The sequence below is a fragment of the Nycticebus coucang genome, chromosome 20 (assembly GCF_027406575.1).
Source record: "Nycticebus coucang isolate mNycCou1 chromosome 20, mNycCou1.pri, whole genome shotgun sequence".
Lineage (NCBI taxonomy): Eukaryota > Metazoa > Chordata > Mammalia > Primates > Lorisidae > Nycticebus > Nycticebus coucang.
In genome coordinates, this window is record NC_069799.1 from 19,844,925 (window position 1) to 19,856,935 (window position 12,011).

The window sequence follows — 12,011 nt, forward strand, 5'->3', positions numbered from 1 at the left end:
AATATCAACTGAATGAATGAAAATATATTTACCGAGTGTTTAATTTGTTCTAGTCTTGGGAACCTATTGTTAAGTAAGAGCTAGACCCCATTTTCAAGACATTTCCTTTTTTCCTTGCCTTTTTTTTTTTTTTTTTGAGACACATTTCACTTTCTAGCCCTTGGTAGTGTGTCATAGAGTCATACCTCACAGCAACCTCCAACTCTTGGGCTCAAGTGATTCTCTTGCCTCAGACTCCCAAGTAGCTGGGACTACAGGTTCCTGCCACAAAAGCCCAGCTATTTTTAGAGACGCGGTCTTGCTATGGCTCAGGCTGATCTCCAACAAGTGAGCTCTTTCAATTCACCCACCTCGGCCTTCCAAGTGCTAGGATTACAGATGGAAGCCACTGAGCACTATGTCATTGATTTGAAGACAGTGTTCAGTGAATCATTGGTGTGCCATGAAAATTTGTTTTCAATTTTTTTATGATAACTTTTTTTTTTTGTAGAGACAGAGTCTCACTTTATGGCCCTCGGTAGAGTGCCATGGCATCACACAGCTCACAGCAACCTCCAAATCCTGGGCTTAAGCGATTCTTTTGCCTCAGCCTCCCGAGTAGCTGGGACTACAGGCGCCTGCCACAACGCCCAGCTATTTTTTGGTTGAAGTTCAGCCGGGGTTTGAACTGGCCACCCTCGGTATATGGGGCCGGCACCTTACCGACTGAGCCACAGGAGCCGCCCTTTATGACAACTTTTATATATCATTAAATTATTTTTGAAAGACATTCAGAGCACAGTAGGTATGCATATCAATGTTTAAATCTCTTTAAAGTGATTATACATGTATAACTTTGTTATACAAATAAATATTTTGTTGTTCTAATCAATGAACACTCACTTATTTCTAAACTGTGTGGGGGAGAGTTTTAAAAAGCAAAGTTTTGGAACTCATCCATAGATGATGCAATTTAACAAGAATTTGCCAATGAACACCAATATATGTGAAAAATATCCGAAGTCAATGAAGCCATATGACGTAGCAAATCCTCATTGTGTCTGAAGTAGTAAGATTGCATAGCTTGTACTGAACATGAACATGTTGTACAATTCTGTCTAGATCTGAAATTGTGAAGTACTTGGACACAAATACTTTGGAAATCCTAGTTTTGAAAAATTTTCAGGTTTGTTTAATTAATTCCTGTTGTTTTTTTTTTTAAATATGAGGTTTTTCTCTGTTTATTTTTACTATTTTGGATTTGGCATTTTTAATTTTTATTACACGATATTCAAGTAAAATGGACAAGTCTTAAGTAAAGAAACAAAAATTAGAAGATAACACTAGTGTGTTAAATACTATTTGATGCAGTACCTGAGTGACTAAATTAAAAGCAATAAGTTGTCAAAATAGTGGACAATATTTAATAGTAAAAGAAATCCACCATGTCCACATGCATAATTTGTGGGGGAACATTAACATTGGCATATTAATCTCTGCTTCTTAGCAAATTAAAGAGACATTTACAACTCAGACATTCCCACTTGTCTGAAAAGCTGATGAAAAATTTCAAATGACTTGCACTTAGTTATACTAAAGAAGCAAATATATGGACCAAATAAGCACAAGGAGGCAATTACTCGGTTTCAGAAATTGTAGCTAGAAAAATGAAATCCAATAGTAGTGAAGAATCCCTTATTTTACCAGCGTGCTATGCAATTGTTAAAGCAATAGAGTGTAGGAAAAGGAAATTTTTTAAATTCTGCTTTCAAATTTAAAAAATGTTTAGCATGTTAAAAATTTTATTTGAAAGTATAAAGTCTCAAATAATATCTCACTGCAAAGAAGTACAGGTCTATAATTCCATTGGATTAATCTACTCATGTCAGTGGTAAGTCCCAGCTTTTAGCATTCATTAGATGTTTCTCTAAAGAAGAAATCATAAAATAGTTTCTATTTTGTCAACAGCTGCAGACAATAACAAAGAGCCAAGATATTTTTGCTTTGATTGGCAATTACATTAATTCTAATAACTTGTCATGGAATTCCTGATTAAGTATTTGTATGACTGGAATGCTGTCTGTGTGCACAGGAGTAAAGGGGTTTGCTAGGTTTGCACAAAAAAATCCAAAAATTCCATTGACACAGTTTTCTATTAACAGAAGTAGTATCATCAAAATTATTAGTGCCCAAATTTAAAAAGGTCATACAAGAAACTATTAAAATTATAAATTATATAAAAACAAGGGCATTGGAATCAAGACTATTTGCAGAAGTATGTTTCTCAATGGATGTTTCTCACATGAAGATATTATTGAATATGGAAATGAGATGGTTATCTCCAGGAAAAATTCTATCAAGATTTTATGAATTGGTGGATGACTGTAACTCAATGAGTAGGGCACTGGCTCCATGTACTAAGGGTGGAGAGTTCAAATCCGAACCCCACCAAACTGCAACAAAAAAATTGCCAGACATTGGGGCAGGTGCCTTTAGTCCCATCTACTTGGGAGGCTGAGGCAAAAGAATCACCTAAGCCCAAGAGCTGGAGGTTGCTGTGAGCTGTGATGCCACAGCATTCTACCAGGGCAACAGCTTGAGGCTCTGTTTCAAAAAATAAATAAAAAATAAAAATAAATAAAAGAGAACATGCAGTCAAAATGTTTGAGCTAGTGAAAAGGTATAAGCTGGATAAAAATATGATTGCACACCTTTTACAAACTTTAGAATTACTGTACACAATTTTTTTTTATTTTATGCATATTTTGAAAAAAAAAAAAATTCCTGCCACTGTCCTTAACATAGTATCTCCGGACTGAGTAAGAAATCCCTTTGTTTTATATGTGTGTATGTCAGCAAATTAAAATATTACAGAAGAGGAAAGGTTGACAGAAATGAGAAATGACAAGTAGATGCAATTAAAGTGTTCAACAACAGTTATTGCAACCTTTTGGTTATCTCTCAAGGGTAAATTTTGAAATAATACCAAAAAAGCAATAGAAATACCTCTTTCATGCTCAACATCATATTTGTGTGAAGCAAGCTTTTCAGCAATGAGTAGTTTCAAAAACAAAAATTGATCACAACTAGAATCCTATCTAAGAGGGAGGGAGGTCTAAGAGTATGCCTTTGAAAATTTCACATTGCAATGGAGATAATCTTTAAAAAAGTCAACCTGAGTATCTTATTAATGTTAAATAATAATAAAGAGAAAAATAAATAAATATGATAAGTATTTTTTAAAATTTTGTCATCTTTTTATTACAAAGTATAAGAAATAATTTTAGGCTGGGCATAGGGGATCACACCTGTAACCCTAGCACTTTGGAATGCCAAAGCAGTTGGATTGCCTGAGCTCAGTTTTGAAACCAACCTAAGCAAGAACGACACCCCATCTCTAAAAATTGTTGGGCATTGTGGCTGGCATCTGTAAACCCAGCTATTTGGGAGGCTGAGGCAAGATAATCACCTGAGCCCAGGAGTTTGAGGTTGCTGTGTGCTATGATGCCCCAGGACTCAATGGAGGGTGACAAAGTGAGACTCTGTCTTAAAAAATTAAATAAATAAATAAATAATTTTCTTTCATTTTTTTTTTTGCCCTGCACAGTACATTTTGTTTTTTTTGTGTGTGCATGTGTGTGTGTTTTGAGAAAGAGTCTCACTCTTTTGCCCTGGATAGACTGTTGTGATGTCATCATACTTCATAGCAACCTTAAACTCTTAGACTCAAGAGATCCTCTAGCGTACAATGGACTTCAGGAATATAGCAATGCCCTATTATGCCTAATTAAGTTTTGTCTATTTTCAATAGAGGCAGTATCTTACCTTTGCTTAGGCTTGTCATGAACTCCTGAGCTTAAGCAATCCACCTGCCTCAGCCTCCCAGAGTGCTAGGATCACAGGCAAAAGTCACTGCATCAGGGGCCCTATTTTGTTTGTGTTAAGAAATCAAAAAATGTATATATTTTTACATTTTTAAAATTAACTTAATTAAAGTGTGCCAAAGAAGTTTAAAAAGTGTGTCCTGAAGTAAAAAAGGGGTGGAAAACACTGGTCTGCCATGGTTGCTGCAGCAGTCAACACCCTTGGACAATGAGGCCAGAACTTGGTTCCTGGGAATAGATATGTAGAGAAATATTCCACCAGCCACAACGCTCTTTTAAACTCCTATACTAAAAACTTCTACACTGTCTTTCTTTTTTTCATCAATATACAATAGAAATGGTTTGTCTAAATTAGGTATTCCCAAAGCCAGAACACAGGTCAAAGCTTCCTTTAGTCCCTGAAAGGCTTTTTGTAGTTTCCTTCCACATATCAAAAGTTTAATTTTATGTTATGTTTCATATGAGAGTTTTCCTATGTTGCCAAATCAAGTGATTCAAATTCTGTGATTCAGGTAGTCTCAGAAATTCTCTTACATGTTTTCTAGTAGTTAGGGTATTTAGGGAGTTAGTATCTAACTAACTACTAGGTATCTAACTATCTACTAGGTATCTAGTAGTTAGGGAACACAGGGTCTGAGCGGTCCTTGAAGACAGTTATTGCTGTTCTGGGATTGTCAAAAAAAACCAATTAGGTCACAACTAGCATACATAATTGAGATTTTTTTCCTTTGCAACCTTAAAGCTTTTTCTTCTGAGGAATTCCAGAGTCAAGTATGTGTTCCCTGGTGTTTGGTACGAAGTGTCAAGGAAAGGTTAGTGGTACCAAGACAATGGAACAAATGAGCAGACCAAGAAGATATAGGTATGTAAAAGGCTGAAGTTTATTAAAGCATAGTGCACCCCAGAAAAGGACCACACATACCCTGTCTAGTGGAGAAGACCCTGGGTTTAATACTATTTTTCCCCTTTATGCTGATTTCTCAATTCTATGTTAAGTGAGGGAGTCTAAAAGAAATATGATATATATTTTTTTTTTGTAAAGGGGAACATTTCTAGAATGGAGTGTCCTCCCATGTTCTATCCCTGTAAGGTAATTTTCAAAAGTTTTCATGGTATTCATAGTGACATAGAATTGGGGTGTAAGTTTTACTATGTTAACAAAGATGGGTCACTTGAAACTACTGTCTCCTAACTTGTATGCATGCTCCAAAGGCCCCTTTTATGGCCTTGGCCATATCTTTACTTTGTGGATGCTCTACCTAGGATATTTATTTTTGTAGATCAATCATCTGCTCACTCTTTGGAAGCATTCGTGAAAAGATACTTTTTCTGCTTAGAAGTCCCTTCTGGCCAATTTGTTCCTCCTGTTACATACAAAGGTCTCCTAGTACCATTTGCTTCTGTCTCTTCTTGGTCCTGCCTGACACTATTAACACAATTTAAAGTTTTGAGACATGATTAACATTTGTATAGTATTGCTCCTTTAGGAATTATGATTAGAAAAGCATGAGAAATATTTAAAGACGTTGTCATACTCTTCACATTGGTAAAATTCTTTTTTGTACTGGAAAGTGTCAGTACTGATTTGCCATGTTTTTCACCTTTGTTTGAATTTTCTCTGGTACAAAAAAATGGTTTTTTTTGAGAATGAGTTTCACTATTTCACCCTCAGCAGAGTGCCATGGCATCACAGCTCACAGCAAACTCAAATACCAGGGCCCAAGCGATTCTGTTGCCTCACTCAGTCTCCTAAGTAACTGGGACCACAGGCATCCACCACAATGCCTGACTATTTTATTGTTGTAGTTGTCACTGTTGTTTGGCAAGCCTGGGCTGGTTTGAACCCACCAGGCCAGGTATATGCATTCAGGCCCTAATCGCTGAGCTACAGTCATCAAGCATAAATTTCTTACTTCTAAAAAGATTTGAGCACAAGTTAAAAGCTTCTCACATTCTTCATAATTATAGAGTTTCTCTTTGGCACGAATTCTATTAAGTAGAGAAAACTGTGACTACTGCCATATGGCATTGGCACATTTTTTACATTATTAGGATTTCACTCTGGTATGATTTCTCCTCTGTTTAGTAAGGGCTGAAAACTAGTTGAAAACTTTGCCACATTATTTACATTTGTCAGATTCCTCTCCAATATGAATTTTCTTGTGTGAAGAAAGGTTTAAGCACCAGTTAAAGGCTTTGCCACAGTCTTCTCATTTGTAAAATTCAGAGTGGATTAATCAACACAATCCTTCCATATCAAAAAAAGAGTTGGGTGCTATCACGAAAGTGATCAAAGACCAAAAATGTCAAAGCATATGCACTATGTCCAGGAAACTGCCTTTCTAAATGAAGAAAGGTGCATCTTTTAATAACCAATTTAAAAATTAAATGAAAGATCAGTAACAAAATTGGAAACTTGAACATACAAATTAGATCTGACAAACTCTATACCCCAAAGCAGGAAAATATAATTTTTCCAGTCACACAGGGGCCTTCTTTTCCTTTTTAATGTGAGTTTAATATTTATCTATTTGTTTGTTTGTTTTTCAGATAGTCTCATTTTGTCACCCTTGTTAGAGTGCCATGGCCTCACAGCTCATGGCAACCTCAAAATCTTGGGCTTAAGCAATTCTCTCGCATAAGTCTCCCAAGTAGATGGGACTTCAGTTGCCCGCCACAGCCCTTTTTGGGGGGACTGGGTTTGAACCCGCCAGTCCACACAGGTGCCTTCTTTTAAGACACATAACAAATCTAATAAAATTTAAGGTAAGTAAAATTATGTTATATCTCTTCTGATTTAAATGAAATGCATCCAGAAATAAAAAGGAGAATAATAACAAGGAAATGGAAAAAAAAAAAGACATAAAACACCGTCTTGAAACATTTTTAGGTCAAAGATTAGATAATTTGATGTTGTTAGAATATGTATACTACCCACAATGATGAACAAATTCAGTATAACATCTATCAAAATCCCCAAAGTAGGGGCAGCGCCTGTGGCTCAAGGAGTAGGGCGCTGGTCCCATATGCCGGAGGTGGCGGGTTCAAACCCAGCCCCGGGCAAAAACCACAAAAGAAAAAAAAAAAAATTAAAACAAAATCCCCAAAGTACATGTTCTGCCAGTTATTAAAAGTTCCTACAATTTGTTTAGAAACTATGACTAGTCACATATTATTTAAAAAGAACGAAGAACTGGTGGCAGGAATGGCTCACATCTGTAATCACGGCACTGTAGGAGAATCAGTTGATGTTACAAGTTCAAAACAAGCCTGAGCAACAGCAATATTCCATCTCTACAAAAATATACAAACAACTACAGACATGATGGTGCATACCTATGGTCACAGCTACTCTGTAGGCTAAGACAGGAGGATTGCTTTATCCCATGAGTTTGACATTGCAGTGAGCTATGATGATGCCACTGAACTCTATTGTGATGAGCTGTGATGATGCCACTACACTCTAGTGTGACAGAGCAAGACTCTGCCTCAAAGAAAAGAAAAAGATACAACATACTTCCTGATGTCAAACGTATTAGAAAGCTACAACTAAGAAATACCAACGTGGTACTGTCACAAAGATAGATAGGCAGGTGATGGAACAGAATAGGGAGGCACCAAATAAATTTCTACGAATATGATCACATTATCTTCCATTAGAGGATCATGAACACACACAAAAGGTAGTATCTTCAATAAACAATGTTGAAACTGCATATATACATGAAAAAAATAAAGTGGGACCAATTTCTTGCACCATACACAAAAAATATTTTAAACATAAGAAATATAACTTATAGGCTCGGCATCTGTAGCACAGTGGATAGGGTGCCAGCCACATACACTGAAGCTGGTGGGCTCGAACCCAGCCCAGGCCTGCCATACAACAGTGACAACTACAACAAAAAATAGTTGGGCATTGTGGTGGGTGCTTGTAGTCCCAGCTATTCAGGAGGCTGAGGCAAGTGAATCACTTTAAGCCCAAGTGTTAGAGGTTGCTGTGAGCTGTGAAGCCATAGCACTCTACTGAGAGTGACATAGTGAGACTCTGTTTCAAAAAAAAAAATAATAATATAACTAACAAAACTCTTTTCAGAACAAATAGGAGAATAGATCAAAACATCCATCTTGGCACTGTTTTCTTTGATATGACGTCACATGCATAAGCAAGAACAACAAAACCACTTAGAGCTCATCAAATTTCAGCCTTCTCACACATCCAAGAAAACATTATATAGAGTAAAAATGCCACCTTATAAATGGCTGAAAATATTTGTAAATTAAGTGTGTGATAGGAGGTAGTACTCAGAATATATGTGTATAAGTAATACATATAATAAACAATTCCTGAAACACAACAGCAAAACCCTAATTACCTTATTTAATAAAAAATTGCACTGACATTTTTCAAAGAAAAGATATAAATGGCCAACGAGCATTTGAAAAGATGCTTAAAATACTACTTATTGAGAAATGCAAAGAAAAATCACAAGGAACTATCACATTACACTCAAAATGAACACTAAAAAATATTTGTTAAGGATATAGAGAAATTGGAGACTTTTTGAAATGTTGATAAGAAAAAAGGTTGCAGACACTCTTAAAATGTATAAAAGTTTCTCAGAAAACTAATATTAAAAGTTTTTATTTGATCCAGCAATCTTATATCTGGATATAAATACAAAATAGTGATATACAACTATTCTGTAAAAAAGCTGTTGCAGAATGTGGAAGATCCATGTCTGCACTCACATTTGTCTCAGCATTCTTCACAAAAGCAAAGATGTATAAGCAACACAGATGTCAATGTCTGCTCCAACGTAGAGAGAATGGAGCACTTATCCAGCATTAAAAGAGTACATCTCGCCATATCCAATGACAAGGACAAACCTTAAGTCTTTTATGTTAACTTAGAAAATATGCTTAGAAACACTGAAAGGGCCCAGCTATTTGGGAGGCTAAGGCAAAAGACTATCATAAACCTGAGTTTGAGTGTGCTGTAAGCTATTATGTCACAGCACTCTACCGAGAGTGACATAGTGAGACTCTATCTCAAAAAAAAAAAAGGAATAGCCGGGCATTGTGGCAGGCGCCTGTAGTCCCAGATCAAGAGGCTGAGGCAAGAGAATTGTCTAAACCCAGGAGTTGGAGGTTGCTGTGAGCTGTGTGATGCCACGGCACTCTACCAGGGGCAATAAAGTGAGACTCTGTCTCTAAAAAAAAAAAAAAGAAAGAAAAGAAAAGAAAGACTAAAGATGGTACATTTTGTGTTTGCCAAAATTAAAAAAATTAATGAAATTAAAATAATTACAAGGTTTCTCAAAAATTATCTGCAAAAGTTTTTCCTCTCAAAAAGAGAATATAGGCTTGGCACCCGCAGCTCAGTGAGTAGGGTGCCAGCCACATACACTGAGATTGGCGGGTTCAAGCACAGCCTGGGCCTACTAAACAACAATGACAACTGCAAACAAAAAAAAATATCCAGGCATTGTGGTGGGCTCCTATAGTTCCAGCTACTTGGGAGGCTGAGGCAAGAGGATCACTTAAGCCCAAGAGTTGGAGGTTGCTGTGAGTTATGACATCACAGCACTCTACCTAGGGTGACATAGTGAGGCCCTGTCTCAAAAAAAAAAAAAAAAGTGGTTATAGATTCATCAATAAGGCAAGGCTCAGTAGCACACATCTCTAATCTCAACACTTCGGGAAGCTGAGGTGGGTAGATTGCTTGAGTTCATGAGTTTGAGATCATCCTGAGCCAGAGTGAGAACCTGTCTGTCTCTAAAAATAACCGGTGGGTGCTGTATTCTCAGTCACTTCGGAGCATAAGGGAAGAGGATCACTTGACCCCAGTTGTTGGAGGTTGCTGTAAGCTATGATGCCATAGCACACTACTGAGGGTGACAAAGTGAGACTCTGTCTCAAAAAAAAAAAAAAGTATTTATCAATAAACACATGCTAAAATTAAGCCTATCATCATGGCTATTTACCTAGATGGGACATAACAACCACTGAAAACCACCAAGGAAAAAAACTAGCCTTTTTACCTTCTTTCTCTTATGTCTCCTAAGTCTTCCACTGCCTTTGACATCGCTTTCCAGGTGGGAATCAAACTTTTACTATACAGTGTTGCTCTGGAATCATAGTCTGCTTGGCAGCATGCTACTATCTTTCTTACAGGGCCCTTTTGTACTTCCTCAAAAGCCTCAGAATGAGGCTTCATTATCCATTGTAAAGACTAGTAGATTTTCCTAGTCAAATCAAATCAATATACATTTTACAAACAAAAGGATGGAAAGGTAATGAGAGTCACAAAGGATCTGCTCCTCCTGACCTCCCAAACAGTTCTGTGCCTGTGGCTACACATCTGAGTGGGTGCAGTGGACGTTTTGTCGTGAAGAGTTACCTTGAGTATTAGTTAATACTTCCTATGGAAGCGTCATTGGTTTGAGACCCGTGGGACCGCTCGAGACAAAGGAGTGATGGCAGGTTTAAGATGGCATAAAGGTGATAATAGTATATCTACCACAGCCCCTTCATTGCCTTGTATGGCACAGGGGTTGTATGTCCCCACTTACCAGACTAAGTTTGGTTCCCAGTCAGGAAGCAAAAAATGTTGCAGAAAGACAAGGCCCAATTGAGAGAAAGACTACCCAAACACTATTTGAGAGGAAGAAAGGCTTTTATTTAGCTTGGGGAGCTAATGTCAGTGAAGAATTCAAAATGGCGGTGCTCTCAGATTTTCTTGGCCTTTCCCTTTTTAACTCCAGTTCAAAAGTTCCAACCACAGATACCTTTCTTATTGGTCAGTTTGAATCAAGTGGGAAATGCTCTTCCAGCCCCCAGGGAACTAAAGGAGTTCACCAAAGTGGAAATTTCCAGGTTCCAGGAAGTTAAGTCTACAAAATCCTAAGAGCTGAGTCACCATGGAGAGGATCCTGCAGGTATATCTTTGTGGTGTACTTGAGAAGACCTCTGTTCTAGACCTCACCCTTCCTGGGTATACTGTTTCTGAAGGACCCAGTGATGCCATTTTGGGATTTTCATCATTTCAGGCATTTGTCCTCCATTTTAAAGCAACCTGAAAATCATTTGTTTCGTTTCTTAGTAAACCACACCCCTCCCTCTCTCCCGGGATGCATCCCTATCTCTCAGAGTGTGTCAGAACCCCCCCTCCCACTGTTGAAATTGGCGGGATCCTATCAGCTTTAAATTCTAGTGTAAGCATAAGAGATAACCAACCAAAGGCCACGCTTTGTTTCCCATGCCCCTCACCCCATATCCACTGCATAAAAACCCTGCCATGACAAGCACAGGGCTCTTGGTCCCATCTGCATCTGGGGGAACGCTGACAGCCCTGGCTCGAGCCTGAATAAACACCCTCATGTGATTTGCATCCGTGTCTGGCTCTCTCCTATGATCATTGGGGATTCCAATTACCGGGTGTAACATTTGGTGCATTGGCCAGGAATCCCCAAGACCCTGAGAGACTCCACCCAGAGGGCTGGTAAGTGTATGTGTCTTTGTCTTCGTTCTTTTTGTTCTGCACAGGTTTTGAGTTGTGGTCGGAAGGCAGCGTAGATGGATGAACTGGAGGGCCACCAACTGAAGGTAGTGGAAGACGTTCTCACCTCCCCTGGGGTCTGGGATGTGGAATCCCCAGCCTCCTACAGTAGGGATCATGTGGAATCAATCCCTTTAGGGCTTTTGAGTAGGATCTGGGATGTGGAATCACCAGCCTCCTATAGTAGGGGTCACATGGATCGATCCCCTTAGGGCTTTTGATTAGGGGTGGGCTATGCCCGCAGACGAGTGCCAGGCCGTCCATTCACTTTCAGTTTTGCTTCACTTCAGTCCACGGCCATGTCTGCCTTTTGTTTTTGTATTGTGTGTGCTGTGTTGCACGTTGGCTGGGCGACTCTTACAATATGATAGACTCAGAGGACTCCACTTTCACTTATCCTCGACCACTTCCAGAACTTCCAGGCCTGAGCTCAGGACCTGGGTCTAATGGTAAAGAAAAATAAACTTGAGACCTTTTGCAGGAGCTTTCTCAGCATGGAGCAGAGCGGGCAGGTGCAGGGGCACAGGCTGGGCGGGAAGCAACCAGGATGCTGCGTGCCACAGCGGACAGGGCCCCAGTGGCGGGGG